General features: G+C 43.2%; 1 pseudogene; it reads right to left on the bottom strand.

The window, feature by feature from the left end:
• Positions 1-808: 808 nt before the first annotated feature.
• On the bottom strand, positions 809-17,789 carry LOC148150537 (uncharacterized; annotated as a pseudogene).
• Positions 17,790-17,906: the final 117 nt, after the last annotated feature.

Genomic DNA, 17,906 nt, shown 5'->3' with positions numbered 1-17,906 from the left:
TTAGCGGCATTTATAAATGTTACATTTTCTTGATGGGTGGCAACAAATGTTTTATGATTAAATAATTAATCTTTTTTGATTAAACTAATATTGCAATTAAAATATGACTGCCGCCATTTTTAATCTTTCATGAAATGTGAGTGTGACAGACCAGCATTTGCTGCCCATTCTGAATTGCTCTTGAACTGAATGGCTTGTTACACATGGCTTGATAAAAGTCAACCACATTGCTGTGTGTCATAAATGAATAGCAACACGGTCTTGACTTTCAAATACTTTTTAGTTATAATTGTTATTGTAGGTTTTAGTTTACACTGGAGTGCCAGACTATTGACTGATTTTTATCAGAACTCTGAGAATTGACTGAGGGTTGTGTGAGTCTATAAAATGGGGACGGCATGTGTAGGATAGAGTGACCATCTTCTTTCCATTGCCATCCAATTGTACCTGCAGCAGTGAAGATGGCAGCCTGCCAGTTGGATTGAGAGTTGGCCTTCCATTGAGGACACTCTTTGAGGACCTCTGTTCCCAGCTACCCCAACAACCCCTTTCTCAACTTGGCAAGACCCAACTGCATGCTAATGAGGCCAACTACTCTCAAGGTCTCTTTCATCACCACTTTCCCCCCCTACAAAGTTGGGAGCGTGGAATTCTTCCATGGCAGAGTCTTCTTCTGAGTACAATCCCAAGAGTGGCCACTATGTGTGGTGGCACCACTGAGACAGCAGTTCCTGGGGCAAACAGTTTTCCATAATTGGTACAGCTACCCTGAAGGCCATCAAATGGTTCTGACACTGAAGATGTGCGTTCACAGATCCAGCAGATGGTTGAGGCAGGTTTCCTCTTTGCTTCTGGGTCCATCACCGGGCCCCTGCTGCAAGAACCGAATTTTGGCTTTCATATCTGGTGAACACATGGCCTGTAGATCTAAAAAAAAACAGGAAATCCAACACCTTGACGATTGTTGGTGTTGAATTGTTTGAAAGGCACTCAACCAATCAGATTGTTAGACTGTTCCAGTTCAACAACTTGGACCAGCAAGTGACCTCGAACTCTCTCCCCAACCCCCCCACGGGATTTAAGAAACCAAGTTTGCAATGGAGCAGCTAGCAGAAGTCAGTTTTTCAGCAGCTTACCCTTCAATAGTTTGCTGTCATTAACTTTACCGCTATTTGGTATCCCTGGCGGTTAATGTTAAGAATCTTTTTAGAATGCTCTACTGATATTTTGAAGGCATTTCCTTTGCAGTAAAAGACAATTGGAATGAAACATGTTTGAGTGTAATTGGCTTTCGCTAAACTAAACTTATTTATGAAACTTTCTAAGGGAAAACAGTCCTATTGAAATGTCACTTTTTAAAAATGTTCTCTCTGAATACAATGTGGCAGAAGTAACAATATAAATGGCACTTCATTCATAAATTTGATAATATAAAAGAATCATTGAAAAATGATTAAACAGACAATATTCATACACTGCATTCTTTACAAATACTGTGATAACACTTTTCAAAGTCACAACTTTTATTAAAGGTACAGAACTTGATCCTAGAAAGGTTAAGTGTTGAATGGCAGGAAGTAAATGTGGCTGAGAACTTCAGACAGAGTGTCCCATTCAGGAACCTTGCTTTCTTTGTTGCCACGCCTTTGAAGTCAGGAGATTGAGTTAGGTCCTGTTGCAGAGGGGCCGTGCCTTCTGAAAGTGGATCTGTCTGAGTGAAAAACATTCCTTGGCTCAGGGGTTAATCAAGGTAAGCAAACAGATCCTTTCTGTATGTAACAAGTGTAATGAGATTCTTCATATTTGGTTGTGGGGGGTTGGGGATGTGTGGGGGCAAAGCAGAGTTGCAGGACTTTGATGTTGATTGGCAGCAGTGGGTTGAACTCACTTGGTCCCCTTGCTCCACATTCTGTGGGTCAGACGTCTGTATGAGGATATCTGAAAGGGTGTGGACTTCAACAGCACAGTGCATGGTACTTTTTATCAAAACCAGAAACACTCTGTAGGATGTTTTGTAACTTTTCAACTCTGTCAGATTCTGAATCTGGGATATGATGATATGAAAGGGAAAGTCAAGTAGGATCTTTTCCCCTGTACACAAGCACATTTTTTTGCTTACTTTTATGCAAGAGGAGTAATGAACCCAGTTTGATTTTTAAAAAAATATGTTCTGCAATTATAGTTACTATAATCCAGAAGAAACATTTTTTGATGATTAAATGAAAGGGAAGGGGTAAGTAGTAGTTAATTACAGAGTTTTGTTGTTCACAGAAACAATATTACACCACAGATTGTTCTCAAAAGAAAGCAAGAAAAGCTTGTGTTTATTTTGCAACTTACCAAGCCTCCGCAAAGCTTTCTCATGAATTGCCTCATTGTTGCTATGTAGTTCCACTCCAGCAAACTGAACACATCAACCAGGTTGACAGCACTGCAGTGTGGCATTGAAGGAATGCTGTACTATCAGACAGGATGTTAAACTGAGCCTGTTAATTATTCTACTGTACCACAGAAGATGAAAGGTGGAATCAGCATGTCCTAGTTAATATTTTATTCTCACTAGCATCGCTAAAACATGGTATCCGATCAACATTGTTGTTATTGGGATCTTGCTGTGTGTAAATCACCACTGTTCATATATTCTAACAGTAAGTGCATGACAAAATGATTTCTTTGGCTAAAAAGTAATTTGCAGTGTGCTGAAATCATGCACCTCACTGTATAATTCCAAGTTTTTTCTCTCTGGGCATGTCACGTAAAGACCACATCTTTATATTGTCTTTATTTTTGCACTGTGGATTGAATAAAAGGAAGAATCTGCCTTAAACCAAGGAAACTGTGCAAAGATCAAGATGGTTACAGTTTTAAGTGTAATGCTTACTGGAGCACATTGTGAATGGTGAACAATGTGACATGTTTCTAGAGCAGATAAAGCAGAAACAGACACCACTGAGCCAATGGGTTCTGAAAGATGAGTAATCTGTTAACAATAACTTTCTGATTGGCTCTTGATCTGACAACCATGGCTCAAATGTGGAGATAGTATGGCAGAGAATCACCCAACCTGCAAAGAGAAAGAACCAAAAAAGTCTCTCTCTGCATCTCCCTCGCTTGCATGGAGGGACCAGAAAGTCTCCTATAACAGCTAACTGTTGTCTATATTTTTTCCCCTGCATATTCCCTATTGAAGCAGGAATAAAACACTTTGAAAGTAAGTGAAAGAAAAAAAAGTCTCAGCCACTGAATGAAAAAGAATATTGGTTACCAAACAAACTTCTCTCAAAAGTAAAGGAATAAAAGGCATTGGAAAACAACTCATCAGATCCACCCCTCCCATTCCCACCCCGTAACCATTGCATAAATGCTGCCCCCTCCACACTTCACATCAGCTCTGATGAGAAGTCATCTAGACTTGAAACGTTAGCTTGCTCTCTCTCCATGGATGCTATCTGACCCACTGTGATTTACAGCATTTTTTGTTTTTAGTACAGCACCTGCAGTCATTTGTTTCTTCATCAACCCTACGGTCCAGACTGGTGCTTTCAAACTGTGTTTCCTCAATGTTTCTTGCTTTTTTTCCACCCTTAATATCCGTTGTCTTGTCAGGCTTTGTGTTTCTGACTGTTTGTACAGAGAGAATTTAAGAAGGCATAGGTTTTTTTTTAGATTCCTTACAGTGTGGACACAGGTCCTTCAGCCCAACCAGTCCATACCGACCCTCTGAAGAGCAACCCACCCAGACCCATTTCCCTCTGACTAATGCACCTAACACTATGGGCAATTTAGCATGGCCAATTCACCTGACCTGCACATCTTTGGACTGTGGGTTAACAACTTTTATTTCGTAGTTGCCCTTGGTTAAAAACATTGTTTTTCATAATGAATTGTTACTTTGTTGTGACATACAAAAAGTATTTTCTTTTAATCTAAGTTCATCAGTCAGGAAAATTGGGAATGTTAGATAGCTTGATCTTTTCACATCTACCCCAGAGAATCATAACAGTGAAGCTAACAGATGTTATGTGATTAAAATCAAATGCACAGCAGTGAGATGAATGGCCAATTAATATCTTTTTGGTGGGATTTGTAATGGTATCAAATGTAGATAATAGATCAGGACAATGAATGGTGTTCTTCAGATTGTGCCATGGGATCTATGAATGTTGTTTGGAACCAGCATCATAGTTTTTGATTACCATCTCCATTTGAGTGGTGCCACACCTGACAATGCAACATTTCATCTGAGTGCTGCACTTCCTGGAGCATCAATCCAAATTTCATACAAACTTCAACATAGAGATGATTCTACATTGGAAATAAAGATATTCCTTTGCAGGTATTTCTGTATCAACCCCAAATAAAATTGGTTGAAGAACCCAGAAAATTTACACTGACATTTCAACTTATCAAGCTTTTGCAAAAACCAGAGCTTTTTCTGATAGAGCAGTGGGGGTAAAAAGGTACCAAGAGTATAGGTGGGATCTTTCATCAGAATTGAACTATAGAGCCAGAAGTGAGCTAAGAGTGGCTAGGATTTGCTTGCAGCTTCTCCCACTCTGCTACTGTAACTTCACTGGACAAATGTCAGAAACCTCCATTGACATTACTCTTTCCTATACATAGCTTTGCACGACTGGAGTGAATATGGGGAAACTGGCCACAGAAATTAACATGTCCAATTCATAATAGTCAATCACTTTTCGCATACCAGAAAAAAATTATTGAATATTTTCAAATTTCAATTTGTGGAACGTAATTTTGCAAATGTTACTTGTTATGTTCTCTTCCTTTTCAGTAACATTTTATACATAAAATTTTACTGTAACATTCAAGAAAATAAAACCACAGTCGTTGAGTTAAACTACTACAAAAAATATAGGGGAAAGTTTGCACTGAACATAAGTTGCTTATACTTTCATTACACATGTCAGACATAGGAAATCTTTGTCCAAATATGTTTTTTCTAAAAGAAAAGGTATCAAGACAGCTTCTGGTCTAGTGTTACAGAATGTATTAAACATGTCGCTGTATCAGTTTCTGCTAGGAAAAACATAAACAGTCTTGACATGTAAGAATGAACTTTATTATGAGTGACAGTCTAGTGTTTTTCACAGCAGGTCTTTGATCTAACTCTATTTCATGGTGTGTCGATTCCACACATGATTATTTTGGCTTTCAGATGGAGAAAGCTGAGTTTTTGATAGATCTGATATTTACTGTCAGAGGTGTGTATATCATGTGGACCTTTGTGCTGAATAGGAGCAGATTGATAATTATCATGAAAATGGGAGAAACAGCAGCTGCAAGTGATGAGTGATTTGCCTAGAGATTGTAGCTCACCAGAGTGAATGCTATGGTCTTTTCCTAGGAAAATGTCAGTGGACATATGGCAGGAAACAAACTTAATATCATACATATGTTGACTAGCTTCCATTATCTCGGCTGAGTTAGGCAGGTGACTCAACTAATAAGGAGACCAGTGGTAAAGGGCGGTAAGGTGTGTAATGGGCAGTAAAGTACACTGCGCAGATTTTTTGTCCTGTTCCATTTCATTTCCACCCAACAAACAGAGGTAAAAATTCCGCCTTACTTACCAATTATATAGGCAAAAGTGAGGACTGCAGATGCAGATCAGAGTCCAGATTAGAGTGGTGCTGGAAAAGCACAGCAGGTCAGGCAGCATCCGAGGAGCAGGAAAATCGACGTTTCCTGGAACATTCCACAAGTTGGCGTCCTGTCTCCCTGATGTAGAGACCACATCTGAGGGAAAATGCAAACAAAAGGCTTGGTCATTATTCCCTTATTCATTTGTAAAAACTGCTAGGCATTCCTTTTGAATCCTGATGAAGGGCTTTTGCCCGAAACGTCGATTTTCAATTATTTAGCCAATTCTGTTTGTTTAAGAAAACATACGGAATATATTTCCATCTGGCACTTAGCAGCCTGTCACTAATGATGACCTAATAACCATGTGTTGGATCATTTTAGCACATTCTAAAGGGCTAAACAAACATATAAATGTGGCTTTCGGGCAAATTCTTCTAATCTCTGCATTTGGTGAGGATCTGAATGGTATGCTCTCTCATTACAGATTCACTGACCATTAGAAATATTGACTATTCCTTCGGCGTTACCATTTCGCTGATGTCAAGAATCCTTCCAATTTCATTAGAATATATGAAAACTTAAAACAGACATAAGTTGGCATAAATCAATGTAATCTATCTGTGCAAAAGGAGACACTGATCCCATGTCAGCATATTTCTTCTCTGCACCTCAAAATTTATCATTCCTCGCATATAACCCTTATTCATGCACATAAATGATTCAGGAACTTGCAATCAGTGAACCTTTTCAAATTTTCATGTGATTTATATCATAAAATGCATTAAAATAAAATTTTAAAAGAGCAGTGCAGATCTTAGTGAAGGTAATTATTTTTAAAAAGAACTTGAAAAAAAACTGCAATTAAAGGCCAACCCCAGAAATGACATTTTGAAAACCTGTTTGAGAGATCCTGGACAAACTGACATAATCACAGAACCCTTGGCTTTTGCAGATGAGGGTAACAGTCAGTTTTGAGAGTGGAGATTTGCTCACCTGGCGGGTTTGAGAGATCAGACAAAAATATTCTGGGATGTTGGACATATTGCAAGTATGAGTGAAACTCAATGCTACTTCAGATTCAATCACTGAAGTCATAAATTTTTTTTATTACATGCCGATCTTACTTGCCTGTCTGAGGGCAGGGTTGAAAAGTTTGGCACTGGAAAAGCACAGCAAGTCAGGCAGCATCCAATGGGCAGTAGAGTCAATGTTTCCCGCACAAGGCTTCCATCAGGAATGGGCAGGGGGCCCAAAGGGGCTGAGAGATAAATAGGAGGGTGGGAGTGAGGGGAAAAATAGCTGGGAAGGCAATAGGTAGGTTCAGGTAAGGGGTGATAGGGATAGGTCGGAGGGGAAGGTGGAGCGGATAGGTGGGAAGGAAGATAGACAGGTAGAACAGTTCAAGAGGGTGGTACAGAGTTGGAGGGTTGGATTTGGGAAAAGGTGAGGGAAGGGAGAAGAGGAAACAGGTGAAGCTGATGTTGGTGGCATGTGATTGGAGGGTCCCAAGGCGGAAGATGAGGCATTCTTCCTCCAAGCGTTGGGTGGCTTGGATTTGCGATGGAGGAGGCCCAGGACTTGCATGTCCTTGGCGGAGTGGGAGGGGGAGTTGAAGTGGTCGGCCACGGGGCAGTGGGGTTGTTTGATGCATGTGTCATAGAGTCATAGAGTCATAGAGATGTACAGCATGGAAAAAGACCCTTCGGTCCAACCTGTCCATGCCAACCAGATATCCCAACCCAATCTAGTCCCACCTGCCAGCACCGGCCCATATCCCTCCAAACCCTTCCTATTCATATACCCATCCAAATGCCTCTTAAATGTTGCAATTCCCACAAGTTAGCGCTCTGTCTCCCTGATGTAGAGGAGACCACATCTGAGGGCAAATGCAAACAAAAAGCTTGGTCATTATTTCCTTATTCATTTGTAAAAACTGCTAGGCATTGCTTTTGAACATCCTCTTAATTTTTCTCTGTTGTTATGAATAAACAGATGTACCAACAAACAGACACATACAAATTCAAGGTGGGACAGACCACTAACACCTTATCCAAGATGCACTGATGATGTCACCTAGTGAAGCAACAAAATATTTGCAGAAAAACACACTGTCTCAGGGAACAAATCCACAATTTCAGCCACAATCCAAGCTACAGATCTTCTCAAGAACTCTATACACAGTTATTCTTCAACACTAAAGGGTATAATATGAGGCTCTTCCTTCTGTATACTTGCCATGACCTTGAAATGCTTACTATAGCAGAATGTGGAGTAACTGGGTACAATTATCTGACTGCAATCTCTGACCATTGTAGTAAAAATAACTATGATATTCAACTTTCATAATTTGTCTTTCGTGCTTGAGACTTTCATGGACAAAAACAGGATTTTAGAAGGACTTAAAATGGTTGCTGTGATCACCAATGGAGCCCAGGAATGCCATATGGAATGTCAAATTGTAGCTGCATCAGAATTACTATGATAATGAAGGAGCACTGAAACTCAGTGAGGCACCAAGAAATTTGTGACTGTTGTTTTCCTCACACTGGCATGCTCATTTCAAATATTAAGAGATGAAAGTGATCAAATTGGAAAACATAATGGAGCTAGACTTTGAATGTATAAATAAGCCATGTTTCAGTGATTTACTTGGAGCAGCAAAACAGAGAGAAAGCAACACGATCTGACAACAACAAGGATACTGTCTCTTCCTCTCTTAATCACAGAAACAAATGTTAGTGAAGAAGCAATTTGGACAAAACGCAGTTCGCCAAGAAACAAGGCTATCTGCAAGCTTTACCATCTCCTGAGGAGAAAGGACAACAACTAAACTGTTATAACTCAGGTTTCACTCTTACAATTCAGGGACTCCAACATTTTAAACTGCAACCATCTGTGCCTGTGTAGATACCCTCCACCCCTCTCCTTCATATACTTATCATTTGTGTTGTTTGATGTTAGATGTTTGGCTTTCTTGTTTCTGTTGAAATCAATGGGTAATAAAACTCCATTCTCTTTCAGTCAAGGAGAACTTAGAATTGGTTCCTTACCTTTTGCGATCTGGTTAGTTAAGTTTTAATTGAAGTGTGACAGATGCATGTTAAAAATAAATTAAAATATTTGCTGTGACTGACCAAGAGAGGAGCCATTCGCTCTGCCTCACCTGCCTGTCACAATAATTTGCATAGCCTAACATTTCAGATTTATTTTTGTATTGTTTGCCTCTGTTTATCAAACAGCAGATATCATGTGCTTATCTTAATCAATTGTAAGAACTTAGTTGTCCTTTTTTTATATTTTAAACTGATCTTCTAAATTCTTCTGCTTTACCATTCTTTAGCAGGGTCAGAATCACATTTTCTTTTCATTCATCATATGTTCATTTTTTCTCATTTGTGTGGATTCAATAAAATCAATTCTATTTTAGTTTTATGCCGTTCTATTTCTTTTGTGCCTCAAACATTTATTATTGTTCTGATTTCTTTGTGGGAACTATATTTTGTCTCCTAGAAGTCTGTGCCAGGCATTATCCATACAAGTTGCTTACTTCCAAGCTAACTCATGGATCTTTCCAACTCGGAACAACTACTGAGAAGATTGTTTATTTGCATTACAGACTCAAGAACATGTTCCTGAATCTTTTATTGCTATTATGGTCCGGTGGCCGTCTGTACTCAGAGCATTAAGTTTCCATATTGTCTGGAACGGCAGAGGGCTGTATTTGTACTGGATATCCATTTCTACAACTGTTCCAGGAAAGTTTTCAAATTCTCTGTAAACTCTCTGATGGTCTTTCCTTATTAGACCACGTGAATGAGTTGATCTGAGTCAGTATCTAAACAAATGTCCTGTAAATGGTTTTGCTTTGATAAATCTTCATTGTTTGGTATCACATTTTTAAAGCTAACTTTTTTTTTCAAAACAAAGTTCCTGTATATAATTGTTCATTCTGAATGTTATTATTGTACTCATCAGATGGTCCATAATTCACTGCAACATTGCAGGAATCTATTCCTGTACAACGCAGGAGCAAGTGCAACAAAGCATCTATGCCATTTTTGGCATCTTAATTAGAAGATGGATTTGAATGTCCTCTATATCGGAGTGAAATCCTTTTGTAATCCCTTCACTCATAGACTTTGTTTACTCTTACATTCAGGTTAATTTTAGCAGCTTTTCATTCATATGAACTGCAGTTTTTTTTAATCATCCACTCCCGAATATTGCAGTGTTTTGTGCAAATGCCTCTGCTGTAAATTTTCTGATTGCACCATTTGAGTCAATGGTAGACTAAATGACATCAATGTTAATGGGAAGCCACAAAACCTAAATATAGTTACTGTTCTAGTCTTCCTGTTTAGTACAAGCAGATCATGATTAGCCCGCAACTGGATTATAAGACAGTAACAATTTCCACAGATTCAGATGACACCATAACAATACGCCCTGAGAGGAAGTAAGGAATTACTAATGAAATCACTCCCAGTTATTAACTCTTCTTTTAGAATATAATGTATATTTGTATGATCCTAGCCTATCCTGATATTATAGCTGAAAATGTATTGCTGGAAAAGCGCAGCAGGTCAGGCAGCATCCAAGGAACAGGAGAATCGACGTTTCGGGCATAAGCCCTTCTTCAGGAATGAGGAAAATGTGTCCAGCAGGCTAAGATAAAAGTTAGGGAGGAGGGACTTGGGGGAGGGGCGTTGGAAATGCGATAGGTGGAGGGAGGTCAAGGTGAGGGTGATAGGCCGGAGTGGGGTTGGGGGGGGGGGCGGAGAGATCAGGAAGAAGATTGCAGGTTAGGAAGGCAGTGCTGAGTTCGAGGGATTTGACTGAGACAAGGTGGGGGGAGGGGAAATGAGGAAACTGGAGAAATCTGAGTTCATCCCTTGTGGTTGGAGGGTTCCCAGGCTGAAGATGAGGCACTCTTCCTCCAACGGTCGTGTTGCCATAGTCTGGCGATGGAGGAGTCCAAGGACCTGCATGTCCTTAGTGGAGTGGGAGGGGAAGTTAAAGTGTTGGGCTACGGGGTGGTTGGGTTGGTTGGCCCGGGTGTCCCAGAGGTGTTCTCTGAAACGTTCCGCAAGTAGGCAGCCTGTCTCCCCAATATAGAGGAGACCACATCGGGTGCAGCGGATGCAATAGATGATGTGTGTGGAGGTGCAGGTGAATTTGTGGCGGATATGGAAGTATCCCTTGGGGCCTTGGAGGGAAGTAAGGGGGGAGGTGTGGGCGCAAGTTTTGCATTTCTTGCGGTTGCAGGGGAAGGTGCCAGGAATGAAGGTTGGGTTGGTGGGAAGTGTGGACCTGACGAGGGAGTCACGGAGGGAGTGGTCTTTTCAGAACGCTGATAGGGGAGGGGAGGAATTATATCCCTGGTGATGGGGTCCGTTTGGAGGTGGCGGAAATGACGGCGGATGATACGTTGTACATGGAGGTTGGTGCGGTGGTAGGTGAGGACCAGTGGGGTTCTGTCCTGGTGGCGGTTGGAGGGGCGGGGCTCAAGGGCGGAGGAGCGGGAAGTGGAAGAGATGCGGTGGAGGGCATCGTTGACTACGTCTGGCGGGACATTGCGGTCCTTGAAGAAGGAGGCCATCTGGGTTGTACGGTTTTGGAACTGGTCCTCCTGGGAGCAGATGCAGTGGAGACGAAGGAATTGGGAATATGGGATGGTGTTTTTACCGGGGGCAGGTTGGGAGGAGGTGTAGTCTAGGTAGCTGTGGGAGTCGGTCGGTTTATAGTAAATGTCTGTGTTGATTCGGTCACCCGAGATAGAAATGGAAAGGTCTAGGAAGGGGAGGGAGGAGTCTGAGACGGTCCAGGTGAATTTGAGATCGGGGTGGAAGGTGTTGGGAAAGTGGATGAACTGTTCAACCTCCTCGTGGGAGCACGAGGCATCACCGATACAGTCATCGATGTAGCGGAGGAAAAGGTGGGGGTGATGCCAGTGTAGCGCGGAAGATGGACTGTTCCACATATCCGACGAAGAGGCAGGCATAGCTGGGGCCCATGCAGGTGCCCATGGCTCCACTTTACCCGAGGAGTTTGAACAGTTCATCCACTTTACCATCTTTTCCTCCGCGACATCGATGACTGTATCGGCGCTGCCTCGTGCTCCCACAAGGAGGTTGAACAGTTCATCCACTTTACCAACACCTTCCACCCCAACCTCAAATTCACCTGGACCGTCTCAGACTCCTCCCTCCCCTTCCTAGACCTTTCCATTTCTATCTCGGGTGACCGAATCGACACGGACATTTACTATAAACCGACCGACTCCCACAGCTACCTAGACTACACCTCCTCCCACCCTGCCCCCGGTAAAAACACTATCCCATATTCCCAATTCCTTCGTCTCCACCGCATCTGCTCCCAGGAGGACCAGTTCCAAAACCGTACAACCCAGATGGCCTCCTTCTTCAAGGACCGCAATTTCCCGCCAGACGTAGTCGACGATGCCCTCCACCGCATCTCTTCCACTTCCCGCTCCTCCGCCCTTGAGCCCCGCCCCTCCAACCATCACCAGGACAGAACCCCACTGGTCCCCACCTACCACCCCACCAAACTCCATGTACAACGTATCATCCGCCGTCATTTCCGCCACCTCCAAACGGACCCCACCACCAGGGATATATTTCCCTCCCCTCCCCTATCAACGTTCCGAAAAGACCACTCCCTCCGTGACTCCCTTGTCAGGTCCACACCCCCCACCAACCCAACCTCCACTCCCGGCACCTTCCTCTGCAACCGCAAGAAATGCAAAACTTGCACCCACACCTTCTCCCTTACTTCCCTCCAAGGCCCCAAGGGATACTTCCATATCCGCCACAAATTCACCTGCACCACCACACATCATCATCTATTGCATCCACTGCACCCGATGTGGCCTCCTCTATATTGGGGAGACAGGCTGCCTACTTGCGGAACGTTTCAGAGAACACCTCTGGGACACCCGGACCAACCAACCCAACCACCCCGTAGCCCAACACTTTAACTTCCCCTCCCACTCCACTAAGGACATGCAGGTCCTTGGACTCCTCCATCGCCAGACCATGGCAACACGACGTTTGGAGGAAGAGCGCCACATCTTCAGCCTGGGAACCCTCCAACAAGGGATGAACTCAGATTTCTCCAGTTTCCTCATTTCCCCTCCCCCCACCTTGTCTCAGTCAAATCCCTCGAACTCAGCACCGCCTTCCTAACCTGCAATCTTCTTCCTGACCTCTCCGCTCCCACCCCACTCCGGCCTATCACCCTCACCTTGACCTCCCTCCACCTATCGCATTTTCAACGCCCCTCCCTCAAGTCCCTCCTCCCTACCTTTTATCTTAGCCTGCTGGACACACTTTCCTCATTCCTGAAGAAGGGCTTATGCCCGAAACCTCGATTCTCCTGTTCCTTGGATGCTGCCTGACCTGCTGCGCTTTTCCAGCAACACATTTTCAGCTCTGATCTCCAGCATCTGCAGCCCTCACTTTATCCTGATATTATATTATGTTATTTTTCTCCTGTCAGTGCACATTGCAGTTATCCATTGACGCTCAGTTACTGATGTGCAATGACATGTTTACAGATCAAGTATGATACAATCACCTGAGCTTTTTCTATAGTAGCTCCTGAGAGATAAGATAACAATTCCATTTGATATACCACTGTTAGGTTTGGGGATTGATAGTTTTGGATCAGTGTCAGGTGGAATATGCTATTTGAGGCCAATATTAAGTGAGACCTAAACTCTTAGAAAACTAGTTAAACCTCAGCTCTCTGAAAGGGCAAATTTGAGGGATCGCCCTGTGTTTCATAAATTGACCAGTTCCTGCTTTATGAGAGAGTCTACAAACAGCCGAGTGCATTAGGAGTTGAGTACATGATATATAAGGAAGCAGGCACAAGTTATTGCTCAGAGAAGGGAGTGGGCTGTTGTGGTGTGGGATTGCAGCCATGGCCTGGAAGCATCATTCATTGATTGGTGGTTCCTCGCAGATGAGGATAACTCCATTCCACCCTCAGTGTGAGTCTGTACTTGGTGCACAGACCGATGGGCCACCACAGGCTCTGTTACATAGATGGTGGTCGCAGGAAGGAGTGGGTGGGGTGTTGGTGCGGCAACATGCTCCTTTCGCTGTTATTGCCCGGCGTCTACTTTTCCCCAACGGCAAGTCTCAGGGGGCTCAACACCTTCCCGGATGCTGCTCCTCCACTTTGGACGGTCTTGGGACATGACTCCCAGGTGTCTGTGGGAATGCTGCATATTGTCAGTGAGGTCCTGAGGGTATCCCTGAAGTGCTTCCTCTGTCCACCTGGGGCTCACCTGCCATCTTGAAACTGGGAGTAGAGCACCTGCCTGGGAAGTCTCATGTTGGTTTCCCGAAGGTTTACCTGGAAGTATAACTTTATAAGCACAGTACCGTTCTACAACAATGTTATGGTCCTGCACATCAGTTCCAGTAAATCAACAGAGTTACAAGATAAACTATCGGAGGTCACTACATTTTTTTGTTACAGGTGATAGCAAATCAGCAGCTGTTTTGCTCTCAGCCCAATTCTTATTTCCACTGAAGTCAATGTAAAAGACGTAAAACCAGACAGCCCGTCCACTGTCCCCTGTTTTCTGCCTAGCAATAAAAGTTAAAAAGTCTCTTGTTGTGACAAACAGAATCAGATTGAAGAGCTCTCATTACACAACCTAACATTCTCAAATTAGCAAATATGGCACAATTACTCGACTCATGGTGTTGGTCTCAGATGTCTCATCTGTTCACCTCATGCCCTATTGTGGGACTGAGCACAGAGCCATAAAACCTCAGGTTCAATTCCTACTTTCTGTTGAGTTAATTAATCTTAGCCAGAGTGGCAGCAAGAACCCTATAATTGGCCTCATTGCTTCAAACTAAACTGAGAAGATGCAGCCAGTATGTCTGCTCCTGATCCCTAAAGATCTCTGCTACACCACTCTCCTCCTTCGAGACACCCCTTCAAGCTTGCTTCTTTGGATGAACTATTAGCCACCTATCTTACTCTGCTGCCACTTTAAGTAGTTCAATGTCATATTTTGTTTGATAACACTCCTGCGAAGAGCCTTGGGATATTTTCAATGTTGATACAGTTACTGTGGAAGTTATGACTCTTAAAGTGCATTATGTTAGGTAAGGACAAAATACGCTAGGCTCTGTTGACCTTCACAATCAGCTTGTTCACCAAAACAGCCAGTGTTGGCTCACACATGAAGGAATAGCCAATTGGGTAGGACGGTAGAAAGTAGTTAGAATCTGACCGACAGTGCTCCAGTTGGGGTCAATTCTATCAGATGAGATGGAAGGAAGAGGAGCAAATTGGCAATGGGAAAGTACATTGAATTCCACAGAATGGTTTCAAATCTGAGTCTTTGCATTTACTGACTTTGCAGATTCCCCTCAACTAGTGGGTGAGAAGTTTGAGTGTAGGGAAATTTCAATACCTGATCCAGGGGATCCAAAACTTTATTCTTACTCAAATTTTGTATATACATGGGATGTCTACCCCCCAGGCTCCTCAATTCCAGGAAAGGCCCAGTGCTGGTTACTGAGGTGCTTCGGAGGCACTTAACACATGCAGACTTACCCAGCCGAGGCAAAGCAGGTTCCTCAGCATTTCTCCTGCTGCAGGCAAGATCCTGACACCTCCATAAAATCTAGCTGCAAGAGTAGAAACACCAGCTGAATTCTGGCACAGCTCAGTCCAGTGGGTGCTGAGGTCAATTCCAGCTGTCCTGAAAAAAAATTGGCAATTCCGCACAGCTTGAGAGGTGAAAACTCCTTGGGTACACATGGCCATGAGTAATTGCAGCATTAAAAATGAGGGGATGTTCTCCCAGTCCCCTAGTGATGGGTTTGGAGGTGAGGAGTTGGGAAAGCTTAAAAAAACTAAATCTGTCTCTAGCCTACTCATGTAATAGTGAGCTGCCTTCATGAACCCTGCTGTCCATTTTGTTTGGGTACACTCACAATGCCATTAAGGAGTAGGATTCCCAATGTCAATGATACTGAAAGATCAGTGAAATGTTTCCACATCAGAGTGGTGTGTGGAAACCAGTAGGTGGTGGAGCTGCCTTAGAGATGGAAGTGGTTGTGTGTTTGGAAGGTTCTGTCGAAGGAGCTTTGTGCATTTCGAAGATTTAGAGATGCAGGTGTTGGACTGGGGTGTACAAAGTTAAAAATCACACAACACCAAGTTATAGTCCAACAGGTTTAATTGGTAGCACTAGCTTTCGGAGAACTGCTCTTTCATCAGGTGGTTGTGGAGTACTCAATTGGAAGACACAGAATTTATAGCAAAAATATACAGTGTGATGTAACTGAAATTATACATTGAAAAATACTCTGATTGTTTGTTAAGTCTCTCATCTGTTAGAATGACCATGTTAGTTTCAATACTTTCATATGTAAATCATAAAACCTTTTTTAAAAGTTACATTCTCAGGTTAACTTTAACAATTGGTGTCAGCCCAGATAATGTGTTGAAGGTGTTAGCCCCTCTGTGTGCTGTTGTCTGTGCCATAATGTTTAGACTGATTCTAATCTAAAAAATGAGTTAACAGAGTCTTACATGGATTCACGCAGTTTTGAGCAAAGTACAATATAACTCTACAAGTACAAATTCACCCCACAAACGTATACGTGTATGTGTGCATGTGGGTTTGTGTGTGAGTGTGTGTCTGGGAGGGAGTTTGTGATTGTCTATGAGAGAGTGTATATGTGAGTGTGTGAGTATAAAGTGGTCTAAGTCTGTGAGAGGGCGCATATGGGAGTGTGGGAGTGTGTGTGCCTGTAGGAGTGATGTGTGAGTGCCTGTGTGCATGTCTGTGTGTTTGTGTGTGTATAGGAGTGCCTATATGTGTGTACATATGTGTGTGTGTGCGTTTGTGTGTGTGTGTATGTGTGTCTGGGGTGGTGGTTGAGAGTATCTGTGAGAGAGAGTGTATATGTGTGTGTGAGTGTGAGTGTAAAGGGGTCTAAGTCTGTGAAAGGGTGCGTGTGGGAGTGTGGGAGTGTGTGTGAGTGTATGCGTGCGTGTCTGTGTATAGGTGTGCCTGTGCATGTGTCTGGGGTGGAGGTTGTGAGTGTCTGTGAAAGAGAGTGTATATGTGTGTGTGTGTAAAGTGGTCTAAGTCTGTGTGTGTGTGTGTGTAAAGTCTGAAGTCGAATGTCCTGGACCGCTGGGAGGGAACGCTCCTGTCTGTTGATTGTTGTGCAGTGCCTATTCATCCGTTGCCATAGCCGCTGCTCGGTTTCATCAATGTACCATGCCTCAGGGCATCCTTGCCTGCAGCGTATGAGATAGACAACATTGTCTGAGTCACATGAGTATTTGCCACATACATGGCGGGAGGTGTCCCCACGCATAATGGTGGTATCCATATCCACACTCTGACAAGTTTTGCAGCACCTACCGTGACAGGGGTGTATGGAGTTGCCCTGAAAGCCGGGCAGTTTGCTATGAACAATGATCTGTTTGATGTTTAGTGGTTGTTTAAAGGCGAACAGTAGAGGTTTGGGGAAGGTCTTGGTAAGGTGCGCACCCTCATTAATAATGTGTTGCAGGCCGTGAAGAACATAACGTAGTTTGTCAGCCCCTGGGAAATACTGAACAATGAAGGGTACCCTGTTGGTTGCAGCACGTGTCTGTCTCCTGAGGATGTCATTCCTTGCTGTGGTACGTCGGAACTGGCGGTTGATGAGTTGAGCATCGTATCCCATTCTTATGAGGGCATCCTTGAGTACTTCCAATTCCCCGTCACATTCTTCCTCATCTGAGCAGATCCGGTGTATGCATAGGGCTTGTCCATAGGGGATGGCTGTTTTAATATGTTTTGGGTGGAAGCTGGAGAAGTGTAGCATTGTGAGGTTGTCTGTGGGTTTGCGGTAGAGTGTGGTGCTGAGGTGTCCATCCTTGATGGAGGTGTATGTGTCCAAGAATGAGACAAATAGTCGAGAGTAGTCCATGGTGAGTTTGATGGAATGAAACTTGTTGATATCACTGTATAGTTTTATCAGTGACTCCTCGCCATGGGTCCAGAGGAAGAAAATGTTGTCAATGTACCTGGTGTACAATGTTGGTTAGAGGTCTTGCATAGAGAAGAAGTCTTGTTCGAACCTGTGCATGAAGATGTTGGCATATTGCGGTGCAAATTCGGTCCCCATGGCTGTTCCATGTGTCTGGATGAAGAACTGGTTGTCAAAGGTAAAGACGTTGTGATTGAGGATAAACCGGATGAGTTGTAGGACGTATTTGAAGATTGGCAGTTGTTGGTGTTGAGT

This window comes from Chiloscyllium plagiosum, unplaced genomic scaffold (assembly GCF_037043375.1).
Source record: "Chiloscyllium plagiosum isolate Xiang-an unplaced genomic scaffold, Cpla_swu_hap1 HiC_scaffold_3, whole genome shotgun sequence".
NCBI classification, from domain to species: domain Eukaryota; kingdom Metazoa; phylum Chordata; class Chondrichthyes; order Orectolobiformes; family Hemiscylliidae; genus Chiloscyllium; species Chiloscyllium plagiosum.
This window is presented reverse-complemented; position numbering and strand designations above follow the sequence as displayed.